Below are 26039 nucleotides of genomic sequence, written 5' to 3' on the forward strand. Positions count from 1 at the left end.
TAATAGACGATTTGGTGTCCCCGACGAAACATGTTCCGATAGATATTTTAACGGAAGAATTTAGGTAAATTTTTACGACGTGCCCCAGCGTATTATAAAACACTCCAACCTCCCCATGTTAAGAACGGCTTTCGAGGTTGGGGGTGTTTATTCCGGAAGCCGTTCTTAACATGGGGAGGTGGGGTGTTATTCCGAAAGCCGTTCTTAACATGGGGTGGTTGGGGTGGTTGGGGGTATTCATACTACGCTGTGGGCAGGCCGTAAAAAAATACCGGAATTTATCATTACATATTTAATTGCGGAGACATTCTTCTTCATCTTCTTCTTCTTCTTCTTCTTCTTCTTCTTCTTCGTAGTAGTAGTAGTAGTAGTAGTAGTAGTAGTAGTAGTAGAGGTAGAGGTAGTAGTAGTTGTGTTATTATTTTAAGTAGAATATATATAAAGAGAGAGAGAGAGAGAGAGAGAGAGAGAGAGAGAGAGAGAGAGAGGGTATGGCATAATCATGTTGCTATACCGTTTCCCGCCGGATCACCGAAGTTAAGCAACGTTGAACCTGATCACTACTGAATGGGTGACCATTGGGACTTCCAGGTGCTCTTCGCTTATCTCGGCGCTGTTTCCAGTCGTCCTGGACTTCTCCTTGCCACTGGACTCAAAGCAGTGCCGATTCAGGAGAGGTGAGGCTGCTGTATATTGTGCAACCCTTGCCTCACAATTACACATGCGCTGCTGCCCTTACTGGGGGGTTATCCTTTGTCTTTTAAAACTGAACGGAGCATCGAATGAGAGAGAGAGAGAGAGAGAGAGAGAGCGAGAGTACCGAGTTCAGCAAAATACACTTGACGAAGGTCGGAGGTTACATCGACCGAAACGATGTGAAAATAACACTCAAGATGAGATAAGTACTTTCAAGGATCCAAATGCTTTTTTTTTTCAGTTACGCATTTTACCTTTACTTATCAAGAAGTAGTTATATATATATATATATATATATATATATATATATATATATATATATATATATATATACATATACATATATATATACATATATATATATATATACATATATATATACATATACATATATATATATATACAAATGCATATATGTATATATATATGCATATATATATATACATATATATATACATATACATATATATATACATATGCATATATGTATATATATATATGCATATATATATATATATATACATATACACATATATATACATATATATATATGTATATATACATATATATATATACATATATATGTATATATATATACATATATATATACATATATATGTATATATATATATATATATATATATACATATATATATATATATACTTGTATACTTACTTCGTATATTCTGTATACTTACTTGTAGTTTCATTAAATACTTTTATATGCAAAATCCGATCCTGCATTTTGATAATTCATGCCCTATGATGAGAAGGATAGTATTTCTTCGAAACTCCGCAGATTAAGGACTATCCACTTATCTTGTGTTTCCTTTTTTAAAATTAAATATGTTTTTAACTTTTTTCAAGATGTCTTTTAACATGTTTTATTAATCATTTGTTCATATTATAAGCTCTATTTCCTTTTCGGTTTTATTGAGCTTTTACATCTAGCTGAGTTTATTTCACTTGTAAATATTAATTCTGTAATATTTTATAATATATTTTAAGTTTACCATTTTGATTACCTTGGTAAACTTATTGTAATTTTTATTCATATATATATATATACATACACTAAATTATAAAATATATATGGCGATTAAGCTACACTGAATATTCCGCGTTTCATCCACTCTAGGATGAAACGCGGAATGTTCAGTGTAGCTTAATTTTATAATTTACTAACTAGCTCTACATACGTATTGAGCACTTTTGAAGTAAATACTTAAAGTTTACGCATAAATTTATACTTTCGTATATTAATTTTATGTGAGTAAATGAAGTAGTTATATATATATATATATATATATATATATATATATATATATATATATATATATATATCGTAACTTAGAAAAATATATATGGCAATTAAGCTACACAAAATATTCCGCATTTCATCCACACTAGGATTCGTCAGTTTTAGGCGAAGAGTTCTTGTGGTCTCGCGTTTTTATATACGCATATTCTATTGTGTTTTTAGTTAGCCAATCAGCTTCCTAGTTTCCACCGCTCCCATAACTTAGTATAATAATTATTAAATACCTTTTGGGAATCTTGAGGTTGGTTTCATTAGCAGTGACCATATCCGTTCGGCTACCGTTAACCGCGAGAAACGCTGTTGAATTTTAAACATTTATTTTATTAAATGTTTTTTAACATCTGTCAGAGTCATCTAATCATTATATGATAATCTGCGCATAAGAGCTAAATTGATTGACTTTAAATTCAACTGAAAGTGCTCAACGATACGAAACTAGTTTCTTAAAGGGGCTGACATTATTATTTAGTACAATAATAATTATTAAATACCTACAGACACTAGTGTTTCATCCTTTCGAGAATCATCAGTGATGATTAAGACAAACCATAGATTTGAACCCGGCGACAGAAACCATCTCTGGTTTCATTAGCAAGGGGCATATCCATTCGGATATATATATATATATATATATATATATATATATATATATATATATATATATATATATATATATATATATATATGAGCAAACATGTTAAAAAACACTTTGAAAAAGAGTTAAAAACATATTTAATCTGAAAAGGAAACACTTGATAAGTGGATAGTCCTTAATCCGCGGAGATTCGAAAAAATACTTTCCTTCTCATCAGAGGGTAGGAATTAGCAAAATGCGAGATCGGATTTTGCATACAAAAGTATTTAATGAAACAATAAGTAAGTCAAAGATCTTACTTGATAACAAAAAGTGAAGCAGGGGGAATATGGTGAAGAAAAAGGTGATTACACGTGAATGGATAGTTTGGTGAAAGGTAAATAATCCAATGACGGTATAATCCAAAAATATCCAAGAAAGTTAATTGAGTTTCCATTTGCACAAGTAAAATCCAAGGAAATCCCGTAATTGGAAGATGGTCCAAAATAATCCAAAAGGCCGAAATCCATGGAATAATTCACAAATATGTACAAAGAAAAGAAAAGGGGGAAATTCCAATAATATTAATAAAAGAAAAATAAGATATATATATATATATATATATATATATATATATATATATATATATATATATATATATATATATATATTATATATATATAATAAAAACTATCCACTTATCAAGTGTTTCCTTTTCAGATTAAAGATGTTTTTAACTCTTTTTCAAAGTGTTTTTTAACATGTTTTATTAACTGTTTGCTCGTATATATATATATATATATATATATATATATATATATATATATATATATATATATATATATATTATTTTAACAAAGTCAAGACATCAAGGAATAGATTGATAGCAACAAATATTGTATTTCATTGTTAGTTACAATTGTTACAAGACTAATCGGACAAATTCAAACATTATGTTGTTTGAAAATTTTCACAAGAAAAGCCTATCGTCAGACATATTGAATAAAAATACGTTAATAATGAACATTATGGAAAGCATTTTCCTTATGAGGAAAAATGAGAGAAAATATTTTACCTATATCTCATCCTTCCAAAGTTTTTTAAATAAAACTATTTTAAAATAAGAAATTATACAAAATTATGTTAGAAACCCACCCACCGAATATGTCAGCCTATGTCACGGTAACATATTGAGCGAGTTTCTAACAGTATTTTTCTATTTTTAACTCCCTTTTCCGAACTTACCGTGTCAAAGAGAGAGTCGGGCGCCATTTTTAATTTTCCAATACATCGGTAAACACTGTATGTTTTTCAAGCTGAATAAACATGTTACATTAAATAAAAACATTAAAAACTTATCCAGTGAGGTAGAAAAGTAACTTATCTTGCCTTTGATATCATTTATTTGTTATATATTTGTTTTTTGACAACTTTTTCGAATCTATGTGTACAGTAAAACAAACCAACATGTTTCTTCAGCTCGTTAAGTTTGGGAAAATAAGTTTTAAAAAATATACACAAAATGCTGTAAAAAAAACAAACAAAAAAAAACAAAAATCATCGACTATATATCAGTTGAGTGAGTTTCTAACAGTATTTTGTATCGTTTTTTAGTTTTAACTCATTTTCCCAAACTTACCGTGTTTAATAGTTTATAGAATACAACTTCCTCCCCATTTTTTTTCTTATCGCAATGTTTTATTTGCTTTGTTCAACTTCTGGTTGAATGCAAAATATTTCGGTAAAAGAACAAAAACAAAAAACAAAACAACAGTTGATTTTCTTTATTTATTTTATTAGCTAGAAAAACCGGCGGGGGGGGGGAACAAAAAAGAAAACAGAAAAAAAAAAAAAAAAAATTGTTATATACTTTTTTTTTTTTTGACGACTTCTTTGTACATAAAAAATAATGGGAAAAGAAAAGACAAAAAATTAAAAAAATTAACGCAAAAAAATCATTTTTATCGCCAAAACACCCACAGAAAAAAAAACAACAAAAGTAAAAACAGTCGATTTTATTTATTTATTTTGTGGCGGTTACCATAATGTATTTCTTGTTGGGTAGGTCACCATTTGGGGAGTCGTCGAAATTAATAAGACGGGAGTAGAAACCGACCTGGGAATAATAAAGAAACAAAAGAACTTCCAAACGAAACGGTTTTATATACATTTCAGCGTACAACTGGTATCGGGTTATTGATTTTGGTTTGTGATGTCTAAGAAAATATTTCACTTTTAATTAGTCACTTTAAAAAAATATATTCCATATAAGTTTATGTTAAAGAAATACTTTTCTTTAATTTGGTCGCTAATCAGGTTTCTCTACACAATCCTAGGATCTTTCATAAATCTTTTAACTTTAAAATATATTCAACATATTTTCATCTTAGAAATGAACCTTTCTTTTATTTGTTCTCTAGTTACAAAATCTTCAAGTTCTTTATGAAGAGTATGCGTTTGTAAATGTTTATGGCGCTTACCATAATGTAATTCTTGTTGGGTAGGTCACCATTTCGGCAGGTCCCCCTTTTGGGGAGTCGTCGAAATTAATAAGACGGGAGTAGAAACCGACCTGGGAATAATAATAAAGAAAGAAAGGAACTTCCAAACGAAACGGTTTTATATTCATTTCAGCGTACAAGTGGTATCGGGTTATAGAAAGTTCGTGATTTTCATTTTTGTCCCCTGACTCTGGAACCACTCGCGTCTCCATCTTTTTGCTTCCAACACTTTTTGTATCTCTCTTTTTGTCCTTCCCACCAGAACTGTTCTCCGTCCTGATTGGTTACAACCTCTGGTCATATTTTTGAGGAAAGGAGGAGGAAGGAAGGAAGGGGGAAAGGGAAGAGTAGAGAAAAAGAGACATGTAATGAAGAAATAGTAGTCTTGGCTTCACTACAATTTTATTACTTTTTATTCAAAATCGTGTCAGCAGGTGAAATTTGCCGCCACCTTGTTTAAATTGAAACAGAAAATTACTGTGAGAAATTCCATTTGCATTCGCCATATTTCTTGTTTAAGCCGCCTTAGTTCTAGTAGTTGGCCCGTGATTGGTTAGTTTGAATGAGTCAAGTTAATTACTTGGCGCCCTTTTTTGTATCATGCTTTTATTTTTCAGTCAACGTGTAACACTGTAGGAAAAGGACTCACAAGAGCCGCTCCCAGAAGAAGGCCTTACCGAGAATGGAGCTGTCACAATTTCTTTGTTATATCACCAAACTGTTGGTGAACAAAGGAATTACATCTCTACAAGCAGAGACACCTTCATATTGTGCCGAAGATATCCATCCAAATTACGGGATGGCATCCTTTGAACATTTTCTTCATTTTTATATCTACTAAATATTGGAACTTTTTCTTAATTCAATTAGAGTCCCAATTGCCTAATTATAGGCACCAGCATTCTTGTCAAAAAGAACATGGATCCTTTCGAGGAAAAAATGAACTACCACTCCACCAAAAGGAGTTTAACAACTAGCTCCCTTTTTAGGGAGGCAAAACTTTCCCACCGATTTGCAATGGACCGTACCAGGACCAATGACATTTCGGCAGCCTTGCAGCTGACTCGCGGCAAGGTTCAACAACTCTAGAAGGGTAAAAAAATTAGGTCTTGAATTACATTGAAGCTTGGAAAGACGAGATGGAATTATTCAATATTTTTCACGAAATTTCTGACACATCTAAAGGGTCACATCAGTATATTACATCGTCAAATCACGAACATTACGAATTATTAATTTTAAAATAAAAATTATTAAAGTTTTAAAATAGAAAATATGTAATTAATATAAAATATATTAAATAATTAATATAAAAAAAAAATATGAACGTTTGTTCCATTCCCGTCTAATGGAAGAGTTGTGGAGACGACGTGAGAAAGGACACGCGTTTCCACGAATTATTAAAAACATAAGACAACAATACACTTTTTAAGAAATGTTTAATTTTCAAAGTTGTTTTATTTTGTATAAATTTATATTTTGTTACGTGGTTCATTACTTCAGATTTTATTTTGTTCGTTTTTCTGTTAAGACAATAATACACTTTCTAAAAATGGTTTCATTTTTCTGTTAAACAAATATTTATAAATATATAAAAATGTATAAAATAAAATACGCATCAAGTGCGCTTGAAAGCCAAACACAACGTAATATTAGGAAAAATAAACAAATATTTTACTTGTTTGAAATTCATCACAAATATATTTCAGAGGTATACTCTGCACGAGCCTTTTTCAAGTCTCACACAAAACACACATTCATATTTCAAGCTGTCATATACATACGCGCACACAAACATACGTGCCCACGTTTGTTTGATGTCTTGGACCCAACTCAGTAAACTTAACTCAGCTTATTCAAACCAGAACACCTGACACGTCATGTCTGGTCCTTATTCGAATACTTCCGGTGCAAACTTGATCAGTCAACAAAGTTTGATACATGTCATGACATGACCACTTTGACCATTTCTGCACCTGCATGATCGCTCAACTTATCGTTTCCCACGATTTAATCTGTTATTTACTCTACGGTTTGTTAGTACAACGTGCCATGAGGATACTTTTGAAAAAAAATGACACTTTTTTACCCCATAAATTTTGCCCAATCCATTAGATTTGTCTGACTATTTTCAAACTACTTATTCGTAACATAAATATGTACGAGCCTTTTTCAAGTCTCACACAAAACACACATTCATATTTCAAGCTGTCATATACATACGCGCACACAAACATACGCGCCCACGTCCACACATGTACACATATTCACGTTCGTGTACATACACTCACATTCACGTATATATACACACACGCTTACGTATACACATGTACTCACACATGCGAACACGAACACACACATGGACGACGTCACTTCCGCTTTCTAAGGAAATACACATGCGCAAAAGACACTCCAGAAGCGAGTATAAAACATGGAGAAAAGCTGTTTCTAATCCTCTTTTTAGGACCAACTCTCAACTAGAGAGGTTGGGCGAACAAGCCGCCGCCGTTTCGGCGCGCGCGCACGTGCACCTCACGCCCACTTCCTACTATGTATGGGGCACGAGCTAATGACTGTATGTATACATTCTCCCTCTTTCTCTCTCCATCTACTACTGGCCACTAAGAACACCTTCGCGTAGCTGACTACTAACTGATAACAACTCTAATATCCTCTTCCTTGCCTACACGCTGGATTCTCAGTTCCACTACAACACTCACTTCAATTCCCACGCGCGAACAAACAATAGTGACCCAAACTTGAGATGAAAACACATTTCTTTTTCTTGCTACAACACCAGTCCTGCAACGAACATTGGTTACATACGCGCAGACATGTTATAACTAAAATGTTCATTTCTTTCAACAGCAAATAAACAACGTTTATCTTATCCATTACTTGAGTCTTTGTTTCCTTCAATTCCCATTCGTTTCATTTATTCTTTTGTAACGGGATTGGGGTATTTATATATCCTAGTCCCCTACAACTCCATCTTCAGTTGTTTACATGGAATCTACATTTGGATTTAGACACAGTGGGGAAAATTTTTGACTGTGGTTTCAGCTAGACGAGTGCTTTTCGTGAAAGATTGGCGAGGAAGGGACCAGAGATTGGAGCTCAGACGAGCACTTGTCATGGAAATAACAATAAACAAAGACAGGCTCGCAATGTCTCTTCTGTGGGAGAGAGACTGCAGGGAAGAGAAAAGGGCCTCCCCCACTAAACCACAAAGTCTATTTTGTACTCTGTCAAGGCAGGATAGGCTGTTTTTAGCAGTTTTTTTTTTTTTTTTTTTTTTTTTTTTTTTACAAAGGCATCACCACATTATCAAGGCCCAGAGGCCACTCAAGGATAAGGGTTAAAGAGTGTACAGTAGAAGTTGGTCAATATAGTAATCATTAGTAATGAAAATTTGGTAAATTTAATAACTTATATGGAACGGCTCATCAAGAACTTATTTACTTTAGACTTGAACAAAACCATATTGTAGTCAGCCGGAAAGCAGGAAAACGGAAGACAATTCCACAGGCGTGCAGTTCTAAGAAAGAAGCTTTGTTCATGGAATCTACGTTTAGGTTTAGGGACAGATAAAGAGTGGGGGAAATTATTGATAGTGTTTACAGCTAGACGAGTGTTTCTTGTGAAAGTTTGGCGAGGGGGGACCATAGATTGAAGCTCAGTTGAACACTTTCCATGAAAATAACGATACATCAGAGACAAACTCGCAACATCTCTTCTGTGAGATAGAGGTTGCAAGGAGGAGAAAAGGACATCTCCTACGAGGCTACGAAGTCTATTTTGAACTCTATCAAGGCAGGCCAAGTCCTTTCTAGCAGCTCCTGCCCAGATGTGGCAACAGTATTCCATCCTTGGACGTACCTGGCTCTTATATAGATAGAGAATAGCATCAGCAGTGAGATATCTACTGGATCGATAGAAAGATCCCACCATTTTTCCAGCGGCCTTGGCAACAGATTTGATATACGTGTTCCATTTAAGATCAGGAGTAATGGTCAAGCCCAGAAGCTTGTCAAAACTTGAGGCCTCCTGAAGACGAGAGCCATTCATTTCAATTGATGACAAATGTGGATTAGAATGTTGATGATGTAAAGAGAGAAGCTTGGTTTTAGATGCATTAAAAGTAACCAGCCACTCCTTTCCCCATTGTACTACGTGCTCAAGATCAGAGGAGAAAGAATTGGAGAGAACTTGCTCGTTTACTGTCTTAGATGTGGTACCATAAATGGTAGTGTCGTCAGCATAAATGTCTACAAATGATGTAAGGATATGATTTGGAAGATCATTAATGTAGATCAGGAAAAGAGTTGGGCCCAGGATGGATCCCTGAGGGACACCGGCATTAATACTGTGAGCTTCTGATTTTTGCCCCTCAACTACTACTCTTATGAACCTATCAGAAAGAAATGATTTAATAATTGAGAAGACTTTTCCAGCTATACCATAGCTAGCGATCTTATGAAGTAAACCTTTATGCCATACCCTATCAAAGGCTTTAGATATGTCAAGAGCAATTGCCCTAGAAAGATTGCCACCGTCGAGAGTTTTGCTAATCCTATGCGATATAACTGTAAGGACATCTGCTGTAGATCTAGCAGAACGGAAATCATATTGAGTGTCACTAAGAAGGTTATTTTTGTTGAGATGTTTGATTACTTCTGTATCAGTTCCTGCCCAGATGTGGCAGCAGTACTCCATCCTTGGACGTACTTGGCTTTTATACAGATAGAAAATTGCATCAGCAGTGACATATCTACTAGAGCGGTAGAAGGATCCCACCATTTTTCTAGCGCCCTTGGCAACAGATTTGATGTACGTGTTCCATTTCAGACCAGGAGTAAAGTTCAATCCCAGAAGCTTGTCAAAACATGGAGCCTCTCAAGACGAGAGCCATCCATTTCGATTGTTGCAAGATGAGAATCAGAGCGTTGATGATGTAAAGCTTGGTTTTGGATGCATTAAAAGTAACCAGCCACCTCTTCCCCCACTGTACCACGCACTCAAGATCAGAGGAGAAAGAATCAGAGATAAATTTGTCATTTACGGCCTTTGATGTGTTGCCATAGATGGTCATGTCATCAGCATAGATGTCAACGAATGATTTAAGCATGTGTTTTGGGAGATCATTGATGTAGATCAGGAAGAGAGTTGGGCCCATGATGGACCCCTGAGGGACTCCAGCATTAATACTGTGGGCTTCTGATTTCTGCCCATCAACCACAACTCTAATGAACATATCGGAGAGAAATGATTAAATAATTGAGAAAACATTTCCAGTGATACCGTAGCTGGAAATCTTGTGAAGTAGGCCTTTATGCCATGCCTTATCGAAGGCCTTTGATATGTCAAGAGCAATTGCTTTACCAAGAGATTCACTAATCCTATGTGATATAACCGTTAGCACATCTGCCGTAGATCTTGCGGAATGGAAACCATATTGCATGTCACTAAGGATATTTCTGCTGAGGTGGTTTGGTTGACTACTTCTATTTAATATGAATTCCAACAATTTATTCATAACACACAGGAGACTTATTGGTCTGTACTGAGAGGGAGATGACTTTTCGCCTGAATTCTTAAATACAGGGCATACTGATGAGATTTTCCAGGGTGTTGGAAAGCACTTCTCCTTAAGGCAACGCTTAAACAGTTCTGTAAGTATGGGGGCAAGTTCTGGTTGGAGCTTTTTCAACACTATAATTGGAATGCCGTCAGGGCCAGTTGCTTTACGTGCGCCTTTATTGTTCTCAGTTAACAAGCTACTTACTTGTGCTTCAAATTAAAAAAAAAAGAAAAGCGCTTTAAAATAATAAAAACACTTTCGTTTTTTTCGTTTCGGAAGGGAGGTTTCAAGCGCCCCTATTATCCCAAAGAACCAGCTATGTAAACACTTTGCAATATTTTTCAATAATCGTAAAAAAAAAAAAATTCTTTACAATCAATTTTTTCTTGGCCTTTTGGTCAAGATCAAAGTGTAGTATCTGTTCCGGCAGATACTGCAAGCAAAGACCATATGTGGGGGCGACCCCACATATAAGACCTTGGTCAATGTAGGGGCAACCCTTCATACCAATTGTCACTATCCAGCTCCCCTACTCCCCGGGGATTTGGTCCCCATTTCCCCTTCACTCCTCACATTAAAAATCGGCCTTGTGCCTAATTTGCTCGGTGGGGGAGCAAATAAATACCATCTGTTCCGGCAGATACTGCAAGCTATGACTAGCTATGACTAGCAAAGACCAGATGTGGGGGCAACCCCACATGCCTGACCTTTAACCAGCTCCCATTTCCCACCTCTCGGGAGCTGGTCCCCTTTTTCCCTTCCCCCTCCCTTCACTCCTCACATTAAAAATCGGCCTTGTGCCTAATTTGCTCGGTGGGGGAACAAATAAATACCATCTGTTCCGGCAGATACTGCAGCTGCACTTCCATTTCTTGTTCTCTTTCAGTGGAGGAGAAATCCTTCACGACTGAGACAATTTTTATTTTTGCACCTTTTCTCCACGTTAAAAAACGACCCTGGTGTCTAACTGTCCCGTGGGGAGGCATAGTAAATAGGTACAATCAATTTTTATTTGAAATTAAGAAATGAATTTTCTAAAATAATTTGTTTATATATGTTTACATTTTGTTTTTAAGTAAAATTAAGAAATTAATTTAAAAAAATATTCTTTATATCCATCTTCATTCAAAAGAGTTACTTTTCGGTTGTTAACCTAAATTTTCCGAATGTCAAAACGAGGCTCGTCTGCGGGACCTACTTATCTCAGCTTCACCAATTTGATAATCAAACCCGTCACAAATTTACCGTTTGCCTGGAGCCTAGGACTATTTTGCACCATTTCACCGTCTTCGTATACACTACATGCGATCAGTTTCTCACTTGACGTTTATAATATCTTCACGAAACCGAGTTGTCCGATGGTTTCGTGATCACCACGTGTTCCGACTGGTCTCTTTCTGTTTCCTTGCACGCCGATGTTGCTTTAAGATCCGTAGAAAGAAGAAATGTGTGCGGTCCAGCCAGGTGTATCAGAATTTTGGGGGAATTTTTGACACCCCTGACACGAAACTGCGATTAAATTATAAAAAAAAACTCGTAATTTCTCTTTTAAAAGTGGGTTGTTTATTTTCTTTATGGAATATACTTCCAAAATAAACTATTAAAGTTGTTTTAAAAGTAATAGAAATTTTTTTTTTTTTTTTGGGAAAAAACAGTAATGCATTTTACGAACTCAATATTTTTCAATTTTTAAACTTTAAAAATCTATCAAAATTTTTCTATTGATTCTATTTTTACGATATTTTCAGGGTCAATGTGAAATTTTATGTTCTTTCCAATAAACCGAATATAATATTTTAGACAAACGTTTTTTTTTAATTCATGCCCCCCCCCCATTTTCAAATGTCTACTAAAAAGTAAATAATTAATTTACTCACCAAAGTTTTATATATCACAAATTGAAGAGAAAAGGTCAATAAATAATATATTCAAATTTAAAACAAAAAAGTAGTGTTTTTTAGAAATTTACTTGTAAAGTTTGAAGTTTAAAAGTGGGTTGTTTATTTTTTAGGGTTTTGAATGCGTGTGGTTCCTTGTCAAAAGCTGGACTGCAGCTATTCCATTAGAAATCAGGTGGAGACAGAGAAGAAAAGGGAGGTTCGTTTTGTTTGGTAGCTCTCTCAGTAAGTGTACCTATTTACTATGCCTCCCCACGGGACAGAGTTAGACACCAGGGTCGTTTTTTAACGTGGAGAAAAGGTACAAAAATAAAAATTGTCTCAGTCGTGAAGGATTTCTTCTCCACCGAAAGAGAACAAGAAAGTGCAGCATCTGAAGAACAGATACTACACTTTGATCTTGTTTATATATTTTATTGAGAAAGAAAAAATTGAACATAAAAAACGTACAAAAAATTCAATTCAACAAAATTAGGCACAAGGCCCTACAAGAAATTGGGAGGGGGAGGGTACAGGGTCTTTTTGACTATGTAACAGATGAGACTTTGAAGTCTTACTCTTGACTGGCAACATTTACCAAAATACCTCAATCACTCTGTGGATCCTAATCTAACTAATAACCCCAGCGTTCAATGTAAAATTTAACTATGTACAATTTGTATATTCATTTCTGTATGTTGTGTGTGCATTTTTTTTTTTTTTTTTTTTTTTGTGTGTGTGTATGTGTGAGAAAATAAAGTTCGATTTCATTAGAAAGAGTTCTTGAATTAATTGGCATAAAATGTTCGTGGAGTGGGAAAAAACTAATGAAAGTGTTCATTTCAAAAATAAAGAAAAAACTACTAATGTGTTGTTAGTAAGACCCCCCTGTACTATTCTATGTGGCTAGATCCTCCACTGTTTTCCGGGGAACCGAAAACAAGCAGAGCATCCCTAATGGGGTTTGGGGAAGTCGCCTTAATGGAGGTGGGAGAAAATAAAGCAACGGATGGAGGGGGTAGGAAGGTGACCTCTGAGTGGGGGGATGACCGGGGGCATCAGAAAATAAAGATGAGGAGCAGGGGGGTTGGGCAGACTCAGAGGTTCTCTAATACCAAAAAATAAAATCAGTAACAGGATCTCATTTGTACCACCAGTCAAGAGTTACTTTACTGAACTTATAATGCTAACCTAGGCGGGATGGGTTCCGTAGGACCCAGCACCGCCCATGCCATGCCTAAGGAGGGAACACGTATTGAAACTTGGCTCCTCGACGGATGCACAAACTAGTGCTGTGCACCCACCTCTTGTCAAATTCCACTCTAGGCAACCTCTTCCAATCGCATCTGATCTTTACTTTAAGCAAATGTTTAAAGTAAACGATCAGATCCCGATCAGGAACAGATGTCCCTTCGTGGACCAACTTGAGGCGCGTGATCCAAATGGTCATGCGCGCTACTGCTAGGATCGCCAGGAAAACCAAACTTTCCTCCCTGGGGAACGGCGGCTCCATGTTGTACACAAAAGTTCCTACGTCGAGATCGAGCAGACACTCGGCATCGATGCGAGCTGTTACCCCCTGGACATACTTTAATAGGGGCTGTATCCGGCTGCAACTAAAAAACGCGTGCTCGATTGTTTCGGGCTCGCGTTCGTCACAGCACGGACAGAAGCGACTGGTATGTTCTTTATACCGGAAAAGTACATCGAAGAGGGGCAGCGCATTTCGGACCAGTCGCCAAGTCAGGGAGAATTCCGAGTTATTCAGAACCTCCCGTCCCGGCGCCCAACACCATTGAGAACGGACAACCTCCATCGACCATCCCATCCGCCTACAAAGTGGATCCTTCGCGGTCCCCTCCACTAAATCCCGATACAGTTTCTTCCTTGGCTGATCGAGGACATTGGTCCCCGGCAAAGCTCTAAGAGCGGTTCGGCATTCGGAGAAGAACTTGGACTCCCCCTTCGGTCTACGACGACCTTCTACCGAAGGGTTGGGTTTGAGATTGGGAAACGAGTTCTCAACCACAGGGACCCAAAGAGCGTCTCCTTCAAGCGAACGACCCAGGAAAGCCAATCTCTCGGCGTTTCTATGACACAAGAGACTAGGCTGACCCAGGCCTCCCTCGCTCGGATTTTGAACACAGACCTCTCTGCAGACATAATGCTTACCCTCGTTCCACAAAAGTGAATCGAGGCGCCTTTGTAAGCGGGTTAGTCGTTCTGCAGGGAGAGGAAGTACAGACAAACGGTAAAGGATGAGCGGAAAGACGTATGTAGCACACGCCTCCGCCCGACCCTTCAAGGACAATTTCCTTCCAATCCAAGTCTTTACTGACGATTTGACCTTAGACTGTACTTCCGACCAATTCTTTTCCAGCTGAAGTCCCGGTCCAAACCAGACACCGAGAATGCGGACCGGTCCATCGGTCCAGCTGAAAATACCTGGAAGCGAGTTTACCCCGGTCCAGGCCCCCAACCGCAGGCCAACAGACTTGCTACGGTTGAAGATGGCCCCTGTTACTTCTTCGTATCGAGCGAGCGCCTCGACCACCGCTTGAACGTCCGTGAGGCAAGACACGAACACGGTGACGTCATCGGCGAACGCGGAAACCCTGGCTCGTGTGCCTCCAGGGAGAGCTATTCCGCGCAGGACTGGTGTAGCCGCCTCGTCCCTTAACTTGCGAAGGAGGGGTTCCAACGCCAGGACATACAACAGGGGCGACAGCGGACAACCCTGTCGCACCGACCGAGAGACAGCGAATGACTCCGACAGCTTACCGTTGATCTGCACCGCTACCGTCGGCCTGTCATACAGAACAAAGATCCACTTGCGGAAGTCCAGATTAAATCCGGCGGCCTCTAGCACAGATCCCAGGAACTGATGGTCGACCCTATCGAATGCCTTGGACTGATCCAAACTGATCAGCGCGGCTTTGGCGTCGTCTTTTGTCCCCTCTATGATCGAGCGTATCAAGTGCAAATTGTCTTGAATCGATCTCCCCTTCACAGCATAAGTCTGGTCCGGTTCGATCAAGTCAGTGATGACAACCTGCAAGCGATTCGCAAGAATCTTTGCCAAAATCTTTAACTCTGTGTTTAGCAGAGTCAAGGGCCTAAAATCATCAAAGTTTTCCCTCCCACCATGCCGTTGACCTTTCCTCAGCAATGTGATCACACACTTGGTCACCTGTCCAGGGATGGAACCCTGGGCAAACCAATGGTTGAACATATCCTTCAGAATAGGGACCAACATGGGCGACAGCCTCAAGTAAAACTCGTAGGGTAAACCATCAAGCCCCGGGGATTTGTTATAGCCGACCTGCTTCAACGCAGTAATGACCTCATGTTCAGTAATAAGACCATCACAGCTAGCTGCCCGAGCCGCCGTGAGGCGGGGCGAGTCAGCCAAATAGCTGCCAAACTCATCAACCCTGAGTCCGGGTAGTTGGGTGAAGCGCACCGATAGATGCTCCCGAAACCCCTCGCAGATCTCCCGAGTCGATACTAAGGGGTGTCCTTCCAGGTTATGTACTTTACGAATGTACCCATCCGAACCGCGCCTTAAAGCAGCCTTACGCTCAACAGCGTCAACATTCACAGCCTCGTTAGAAACTTTGTTTAACCTAGCCCTAACTACTTGACCTTCATACCGCTCGCTAGCCAAGCGGTTGAGATCTTATTTAGCTAGTGCTAACTCTAGGGGGTCCCCCCCCTCCACCGCCTGGGTCAGCTTATCCTCTAAACGCTTCTTTGCCTTAGCCTTATCTATCGCGAGGCGTTGGCTATACTGGACAGAGAAGCGCCTAATTTTGGCCTTGAGACTAACCCACCACTTACTCCCTGTAATCGCCCCCACTAAAGCCCGCTGAATTAGCTCAGTGACCTTCAACCGGTAGTCCTCCAGCTCCAACAAGGTGCTGTTAAACTTCCAGTATCCGGCCAGTTTAGGCCTAGCACTTAAGTTCAAACGGGCCATAACAAGTTTATGGTCCGAGTGTCCTAGCAAGTGGAACGTGGGGCAAGATAGGAAGTCTACATCGCCTCTTCTAACTAACATCCGATCCAAGTAAGTGCTTGGATGGGAAGGCACTACAGGATGCCACGTCCACATCTCCCGCCCCAGATGATCCAGACGAAATCTGTCGACGAGATCGCACGAGGCCATCAGGTCAGACAGACTGCTGTCACACCACGTCGACCCGCTAGTCCCCCCGACCTTATCTATTTTGGGATCAAGGATTGCATTCCAATCCCCCATTAAAACTAACCGTTCCGGATCCACTAAGAAGCCCTCCAACCGTCGAAAAAAGGTTGCCCTCTCTACAGCAGCATTAGGAGCATAAACAGCAACAATCCGAAAAACACTACAATTAACAGCAACATCAACAACAAGCGCCCGCCCGTCCTCGCCTGCGTGAACAACATTCACCGACGCTGACAGGGTGCGACTCACTAGCAAGGAGATTCCACGACTATAGGTATTGCCATATGCTGAGTAGACATCGTAATCGTTTACCAGCACCTGACAATCCCCGTCACAAACAAAGTGGGTCTCCTGGATAGCGGCAATATCTACCTTGAGGGACACCAAGTCTCTCACAACGCGCGAGGCCTTGCTTCGACACCTGATGCCCCTCACATTCAATGTAGCCAAGTTCAAAGACATGATCACTTACCTCAAGCACTGTCACAGACGGGTCTGAAATCCTGGGCAGTGAGGACATGGCAGGCCTGGCCAAGGCTGCCGGTAAGTAAATCCGATGAAGGTGATCCATCCTTGGCCACGCCCCCCACGTCCAGGGGGAAGGTTAGTTTGAGTGCCCTGTATAGCGATGGGTGTACATACATGGGGATTCTACCCTCACATTTAAAGAAAATGTTGGTCAGCGAAGGATGGTCTCTATCCACCAGCTGCTGGCCTGGGATCGCATTCTTCGCTGCCTTAATCATTGCCCACATTCCTCCAGTCCTAGCGTCCTTGTTGACCCTAACGAAAGTGGTCAACAAGGGAGCGTCCTTGAATTTAGTGGGGTCTGTTACTAGGTCTCCACCGACTGTTTCAAAGTTTTTAAGTTTATTGTACCGGACCTTCTGTTGTCCTTTAAGGTCCGGAGCCGGTTGGAGAGGGTCTGTTTCACAAATCCTGTTTCCTGGCAGGAAGGGGAGCTTTTTGGTCCGTTCAGTGTGGACTTTGGGAGTGGGGGAGGGGACCTCTTTTGGTTGATGGGGAGGCTGAGCGCTTGGGGAGGGGGTAGCCTGCTCGTTTTCTTCTTTTTGGCTCCTGTCACGGGATGAGGGGCGGGAAGAGTTTCTTGGGGCCTTTATAGGAGAGGGGGAAGGTTGTTCGGGTTGCTGGGGTGTTGGGATCACAAGGGGCTCATCCTGTGTTGTTGTTGCGAGGGAGTCCTTCTCAGTCTCAGTGGGGGTAGGAGGGTTTGCGCGTGTCTTGCAGCTTTTCCTCCTCCTGGCCCTCCTGATCTCTGTTGCGCTCAGGGCCATAGAGACTGTTGTTGTCTCTTCCTCTGCCTCTGACGCGGCCTCCTCCTCAGATTCTGGTAGTTTCCTCTTGTTTGAGGAGGAGGGTGTCTGTGTGTCCATTTTCTCCGTCTCGCTCTTCGGTTGTTCTTGGTCTTGGGTGACTGTCTGCAAGGATGGCTGTTTGTTGATCTTGCCTTTCTTTACGACCGTCACCCAGCCTGTCGGTGCCTCTGGAGGATTTGCGGCCGGCGCGGGAGCAGCGGCTTGATTTGTTGTCACGCTTGTTCCCGCCGCTTTTGTGGGCTTCTTCCCTCCATTCCTCTTTGGACAGTCCTTCGCCATATGCCCTTGTTGTGTGCACAGCCAGCAATGAGGCCTCCTCCCCTCCACTATAAGGGAGAGTGTCCACTCTCCGAACTTGAGTGTGGCTGGGATGGCGTAGAATCCAGCCTTGTCCAGGACCATCTGTACTTTGTAGTCCCCGGTCATGATGTTTCTTAATCCGCGGACCGGGGTGACTTCCTCTACGTCTCCATACTGGCTTAGGATAGCCCCCAGTTGTTTGGCCTCCATATAGCAGGGGACGTTTAGAGCAGAAACATTTGCTCTCCTCTTGTTCATATAGATGGGTTGGAGCTTTATGTTCCTGCTCTGATGGCAGGTCCTGGACAGCCTGACTGCGTCTTCGGAGGTGGGGAGCAGAACATCCCACTGTGCGTAACTCCTTCTACAGATGTAGTTGGCGGGAATGTTCTGCTCCAGCAACACGTTCATCATGGTGTCCTTGTTGACGCCCATCAGACCCCTTGTCTTGGTGTCTGAAGTTATCAGTGAGAACACTCTTTTCTCCAGAACTTCCACTTGACCCGGGAGGGGTTGGATGTTGTTCCCCTGGGTATACTCCTTGTAAGTGGAGTCGAAGAGTGCTCTGTAGTCTTCGGGCGTCAACTTCCCTTGCTGCTCTTTGGGGCCCCATGCCGGTCCTCCATCCTGGTGGGTGTCAGCTGGACTCGGGTTGGGGGGCGTAGCTGGTGTTGTGGGGCTCTCTCCTGTTATGGGCATTTTTGGCTTCGGAACTGGGCCGTTACCAGGCAAAGTAGGCCATTGTGTCTTTGGCGTTGTTTCGTCCTGGCTTGGTTTGCTCTCCGGGCCGCTCCCCTTTCTTATTTTCTTTCTTTGCTGGGTGGCTGTCCCCTTGGGGGATGGAGGTGTCTCCCCTTCTGGTGCCGTGTTCCCAGCTGGAGCCTTGGTGGGTACTGTCAAGGGTGTCTCTCCTTCCAGCTTGCTTTTGTTACCACTGGCCGGAGAGTCACCCCTTTTCCGTATTTGGTCCTCTTGGGGAGTGTTGGGGGGCCAATCACTGTCTTCCCCGCTGAATAGTGAGCAGATGGAGGCTATTACATCTTCATCCAGCGCCTCGGTTTGGTCCGCGGTGCTGTTTTCCTCCTTTTCTGTTGGGGAGTCGCCCTTAGGGGGAGCGGGGGATGGGTTCCCCGGTCTTCCTCCCTTGGTTCTGCCGTCCTGGGGTGCAGCTGGTTGGCTGGGTTCTGCACTTTCCCCAGCTAGTGACTTAACGGCAGCTTTTTCCGCTGGGTTGCCCTCGTGGGGAGCGGTTGCAGGTGCTTTTCAGGGGGTCGCTGCGGGCTGCGGCCCTACCCTCCCGCTTTCTTCCAAGGTCGCCGCGCGCCGGGGCCCTACCTTGTTTCCTGGCGCCGTCTCGCCGGGAGATGCATCAGCTCCCTCACATAGGGAGTCGTTAGCAGTTGAGATGCTGCGCATTTGGGGTGACGTACTCCTCCTGCCTGGCATCGTGGCAGTTGCACTGGCCGCTGGCGCGGACCAAAGTGTAGTGGGGGAAAAGAAAACCCAGGGGAATGGAGGGGGAGGAGGGGGAGGAGCGGACTTTGAAGAAATTAGAGTTTTTGACTTCTCCTCACGGGGATGTCGGGTTAGCAGCTCAGATCCCCCCGCGAGGGGGGAGAGCAGAGAAGAAAGACGCAGTGGGTGCTAGCGGGTCAGAGTGCCGCGTCGCAATTAAGAGAGAGAGGGGATAGGCATCCCTGCCCACAGAGGGGAGCAGAAACGAAGCACCCGCCCTACCCCACGTCACCCTACCCACTAACTTACCCCAACGGAAGCGAGAAAGAGAACCCTGTCTGCTCGATCCACTGGGAGAGCAGCGAAGATAGACAAAGTTTGGGCCTGGCAGGTCAGAGTGCTGCTCAGGCAATTAAGTGTTGAGAAATTAGACCATCCCAGTCTCGAGAAGTGAGACCGAAATGAAGAAAAAACAACATGCAAAAACAACAAATGAAAAAAGAAGGTCTCAACTACCAGCGATAGTGGTGTTGGTCCCGAGATTCCAGTCTCCCAAAAGGGTCCAAGCTCCCACAAATGTGGAGTCGGTCCTCTAGGTCCTGACTCCCCAAAGGAGGGGGTCGGTCCTTGCTAACAAAGGTTAGTAAGAAAAAACACCTTAACCTAGCCCGAAAGCCCGGTGGTGGGTCAAGTTTAGTAACTGAGAGAACAGATACTACACTTTGAGATATTAAATCTTTTATTCATGTTAAAAAATACAGTAAAATTAACGGTGAACAAAAAACTTAGGCACATGGCCAACTCAAAAGGGGGGATTTTGGGGGTCGTTGGTCATCCTTGTCACTCCAGAACTAAACAAAGTCAAAAGTTTCTCCCAGCTAGTATCTTCTTTCACCATAATACCGCATTCGCCCTTTCATATTGTGGGACGTCCTAGTAACTCCCAATTTTTAAAACATTTTTTATTGACGAGTAAAAACAAAAAAGATAACAATAAAATGGTACAATAATTCATTTGTGTCGAGGGCGGGGGAAGAAAAAATAAAAAGGTGATTAGTAGGACCCTCCCAACCCCGTCTAGTTGATAGACTGCCCGTTCCACTAGGTTTGTAAAAGGAACCTCGCTTCTGCGGGTCAGTCTCTAGGTGGGGATGCCCTCTAGATGGGGGTGAATGGAGAAAAGAAAATTTTTGTGGGTAAGGGATGGAGGTTAGTTTGTATTTCTTTTTCTCCAAGATGGGTAAAATTTAGAGGAAGGGGTGAAAACAAAAATTGCAGGTAAGAGGGGATGGGGATCTTGGAGGCTTCCTAATCGGGGAGGGATGGAACACACACTCAGCTAGCTGAGAGACTACTTGTTTAATTTAACTTTACAGAACTGCGCGTTCCACACCTAGGCGGGGAACACGTATTCAAATTTGGCTCCTCTTCGTACACACAGACTTGCCACATGTATCCATCTTCTGTCAAATGCCGCGCGATGCAGCCTTCTTCTATCACATCTGATCTTCACCCGTAGTTGGTGTTTAAAGAACGCGATCAGATCTTGATCAGAAAAAGACAACACCCCCCCGGCAACCTTGCAGACGCGACGTCCAAATCACCATTTTCGTCACGGCCAGGATCGTAACGTAGACCATTTGTCTTTCCCGGTCCCACGGCGGCCTCACGTTGTCCACAACATTGGATACAGTAATTGGGCGAGGATGCTCAGGATCGATGCGAGCCGTCACCCCACTGACATACGACCAGTACTGGCGGAGTTCGCGGCAATCGAAGAAAGCGTGATCCGTAGTTTCCACGGCCGTTGTCCCACAACGGGGACAATCAGGCGACTCCAGAAACCCAGAACTGCATTGTATGTTGTTGAGTGGAAGTGCATTTCGGGCCAATCGCCAGGTCAGAGAGAACTCCGAATTGTTCAGATGACTCGAACCTGGCGCCCAGCTCCACGCGGAGCGGATCTCACTCTGCTGCCACCCCAAACGCGCGCATAGCGGGTCGTCAGCAGCCCCCTTCACTAGATCCCTGTGGAGTTCCCTACGGGTAGCAGTCACAAGGTCACTGGACCTTGGTAGTCGTTTTAGCGCGGCTCGGCACTCTTTCATGTAGGCAGATTCTCCCCGCGGCCTGAAGATACTACACTTTGATCTTGACCAAAAGGAGCAGAAAAAAAAGAAATTTAAAAAAAAGATATATATATATATATATATATATATATATATATATATATATATATATATACAAGACACAGCTGTTCCTCCTTCCAAAAGGTTGAGCTCTTCAACGTCCAAAAATAATTCACCGTCACAAAAAAAGAATTCCCCGTCACTTCTTCCAACCGTCGTTTCACTCTCTGCACTCTTCACACCTGCTTAAAAAAAAAAAAAAAAAAAAAGGTACCGTTTATATGCTGCCGATTTCTCCACTTATGCAAATTGACTATCAACCAGAGCCATCTAGTTTTCCATTTCTCCAAACAGCCAATTTGCAAAGGGGGACAACTCAAACCACAGTAAGGATGAGTTGTTGTTCTTCAAACCGGATGCTGGCCGAATTCCTTAGGGGATAGGACGGATCAATGTGCCGTACCCCTGATCGGTCAGTATGTGGCCAAATAGCACAGGGGAGAGGCATTGATTTGAGGAAAAAAAAAGTTCTATTTGTTTCTGCTACATAACCCCCTGCTTAGGCTGAAAGATAGCATAAAAAATGGCGAAAAACAAAAATGCAATTTTATTGTATTTATTTTTACAAGAAAGAAAAAAAATGTTCTGACCTTTCTGTTAAAAGTTGGTGAATATTTGCAACTTCTTGTAATAGAATATTCTTTCTTTTTTTTTTTGAAAGAAGGGAAAACAAGGAAAAAATATTTTCTTAACAGAAATACAAAGTTTTACACAGTCTCTTAAGCCAATGTACCCGTCGACGACTACGTGTAGTGGTGACATGATTGTTTTCATTTGGAGCATTTACTTCAGGTGTATGCATGTTTTGATGCTGAGTGAAAGTAAGGGGAATGTGTGGCTCGTGTGTTTTTGTGTCAAGAAAGGCTTTTTTTACTCTATCAATAGAAACAGTTTCTCTTTTACCACTGATATCTAAAGTAAAGATTTTATCGGTACGTGAAAGCACGCGAGAGGGGCCAGTATAAGGTGAAGTTAGAAAGGACGTCGTGAAAGCCCCCTCCCCTTAGAAAAACATGTCCAAGACGAAATGTCCTTTGGGACCGAAGATCTAATGGTGTGTTACCTAGTGTGCATCGGTGGGAGCTGATTAAAATAAGCTCGCAGTCTGTTTACATACAGAGCTGAATCGTTTGTTGTTAACTCTATTGGGCTCAACATTTGGCCTGGCAACGATAGAGGTACTCCATATACAAGTTCGGCTGAAGAGTATCCCAGGTCCTCTTTGGTAGTAGCACGACAGCCAAGAAGGACAACCGGTACATATTCGCTCCATCGTTGTTGGTCAGGGTAAGCACGTAATGCTGCTTTCAATTGGCAATGGAAGCGTTCAATCATCCCGTTAGAAGCAGGGTGATGGATTGTAGTGCGAATACGTTGGATCCCTAGAATCCTGGAGAGTTCCTGGAATAGGTGAGATTCAAACTGTATGCCACGATCGGTGGTGATGGTAGTGGGAACTCCGTAACGCGATATCCAGCCTGATATAAGGGCTCGCACTACGGACTCAGCCGAAATGTCTACCACCGCGTGAAACGGTCTATACAGATCAGGAGATAAGTAAATCCCTGACTGACCAGGTCGATATGCACATGGCTAAACCGAGCATCTGGGGTGGTGAATGTTCCAAGGGGTGCACAGATATGCTTGTGCACCTTTGACTTTTGGCAGAATACAGAGGAACGTGTTCAGGCAGTGATATCACGCCTCATATTTGGCCAGAAAAATCTAGCTGTAATCAGCTTCACTGTGGCTTTGCATCTGGGGTATGCCAAATGTGTCAAAAACAACTCTACAATGAGTCATTGGAACGAATGGTCGAGGTGAATCCGTTGAAGTGTCACAAATAATCTGTGTGTCCGAGGTAGGCACGGCCAGGTATGAGAATTTGCAAGTTGCAAATTCAGGTGATGACGGATCCAACGTGTCCAGACTTGGCTTGTCTAAGGCCAGCTGTAAGTCGATATCCGATGGTGAGGATAGAGAATTAATGGGAAGGCAGGACAAAGTGTCTGCTACAGCATTCTGCTCACCTGAGATGTGTCAGATATCGCTGGTGAATTGTGAAACAAAATCCAAGTGGCGCGTTTCATGCGGAGAATAACTGTCCGGCTTAGAGAGCAGTGCATATGTCAGTGGACGGTGATCAGTGTAGATCACAAATTGACGGCCCTCGAGTGAATGTTGGAAGTGTTTCACTGCAAGGTACATTGCCAGGAGTTCACGGCCAAACATGCTGTAACATTGTTCCATTTCAGCTGTCTTGAAAAGTATGCGCGAGGTTGTAACTGTTGTTGGTGCTGCTGTTGCAGCACTGCACCTACAGCTGTGCCTGATGCGTCAACGACCAGAGAAAACTAGAATCTGATGGTAAGCCTTATCTAGGTCTAGTTTAGAGAAGGTCTTACAACCATGCAAATAGGAAGCAAAATCTTGACTATGTGGGATTGGGTAACGATCAGGTACCGTCATGGCATGGTAGTCCCCAGTTGGACGCCAATCTCCATCTCGTTTCGGGACCATATGCAAAGGGGACTGGATGAGGAGCGTATTATTCCTAGCTGCAGCATATGGTTGAATTCTGCCTTCGCTGCCTTAAGTTTATCAGCAGGGAGGCGGCAAGGGCGTGAGAAAACAGGAGCACCTGTGGTCTCGATGTGGTGTTTTGTGGTGTGCGTGAGTTCGCTTACCACAAAATTTAAATTTGTTAACTCCAGATAGGAGTGTAAGGCGGTCTGATACGGGTTATCTGAAGCAGCAATGAAGAATACTGAGCTCATAGAGGGGGTGTTTGTTTTTACACCAGAGACAGAAAGTTGTGCATTTGCGTCTATCAGCCGGCGTCTGCACATATCAGGTTGAAGTGGTGTAGGAAGTCCACGCTTAGTATAGGGTAGGATAAATCTGCTATAGTGAAGACCCATGTAAATCTCTCCGTAATCTCAAGTCCAGAGAACGAGAAATTTGACCGTACGTGGGGATGGAGGAGTGATTTACTGCCTACAGTGTGATGGACGACACTGGAGGCTTGTCTGTGAGAAGTTTCAGTGGCCAGATACTGCAGGCCGCTCCGGTATCAACCAAGCAACGTGCTTGGGATAGGGAGTCTGTGATGAAATAGACACGGTTGTTGAAAATATCTTGTTGAGAGCCTGCCGTGCTCAGCTCCCCAGACCTTAGTTTCCCTGGTTCATGTATGAACAGGGGTTTTTGCATTTCCACGCCTCCATACCAAAACGACTGTGATAAAAGCACAGTTTTGGCTTGTTTGAGTGGCGGTGGTGGTGACGGTAGTGGCCTGTATGTAAGGTGTTAGTCTGGAGTCGGTGCATGCGTGACTGCGGCTCCAGCTTGGCAATTTCTTTTACTTAGTGAGTGAGTCTCTCAATGGCTTTTAAAATAGCCATATCCACGATGTCGTCAGGTTGTGACATCATTGCAAAGGCTCGCGGCAATTATTTTATATACTCGTATATATAAAGAAAGCGATAACAAACCAAAAAAAAAGAAAATGAACTATCCGAAATATAGATAGGACATTGTCGAAGGACCACGTGAGAAAAAAAAAGGGGAAATATTTAACACTAAACAAAAAATACGAGAGAAAATACTTAAAAGACGAAACAAAAAAAAAGATTTCACAAAAAATAAAATAGAAAAATATACTCTTGAAAGGAAAAGGCAGTGGTAAAAGAGTGAATATATGTGTGTGTGTTTTTCCTCTTTTATTTTTATTTGTAAGTGTGTGTGTGTGTGTGTGTCTCTCTCTCTCTCTTTATATATATATATATATATATATATATATATATATATATATATATATATATATATATATATATATATATATATATATATATATTTAAAGTGATGGTTGTGTAGTTCCAACGAGAGAAAAAAATGTATATTTAAAAGAGTGTAGCCATCAACAATTGTGGGTTTTTTTAAAAGGTTTTCATCATATTTTTATTTTAAAATATTTTTAAAACGTGTTTCGAGCTTAGGGT

The 26039-nt window shown here is 41.5% G+C and overlaps 1 pseudogene; it reads left to right on the forward strand.

Annotated features, from left to right (window-relative positions):
* Nucleotides 1-11051: 11051 nt before the first annotated feature.
* On the forward strand, nt 11052-11176 carry LOC145271981 (U2 spliceosomal RNA; annotated as a pseudogene).
* The last annotated feature ends 14863 nt before the right edge of the window (nt 11177-26039 follow it).

Source organism: Euprymna scolopes, chromosome 46 (assembly GCF_053919585.1).
Source record: "Euprymna scolopes isolate OS-2025 chromosome 46, ASM5391958v1, whole genome shotgun sequence".
Taxonomy (NCBI): domain Eukaryota; kingdom Metazoa; phylum Mollusca; class Cephalopoda; order Sepiida; family Sepiolidae; genus Euprymna; species Euprymna scolopes.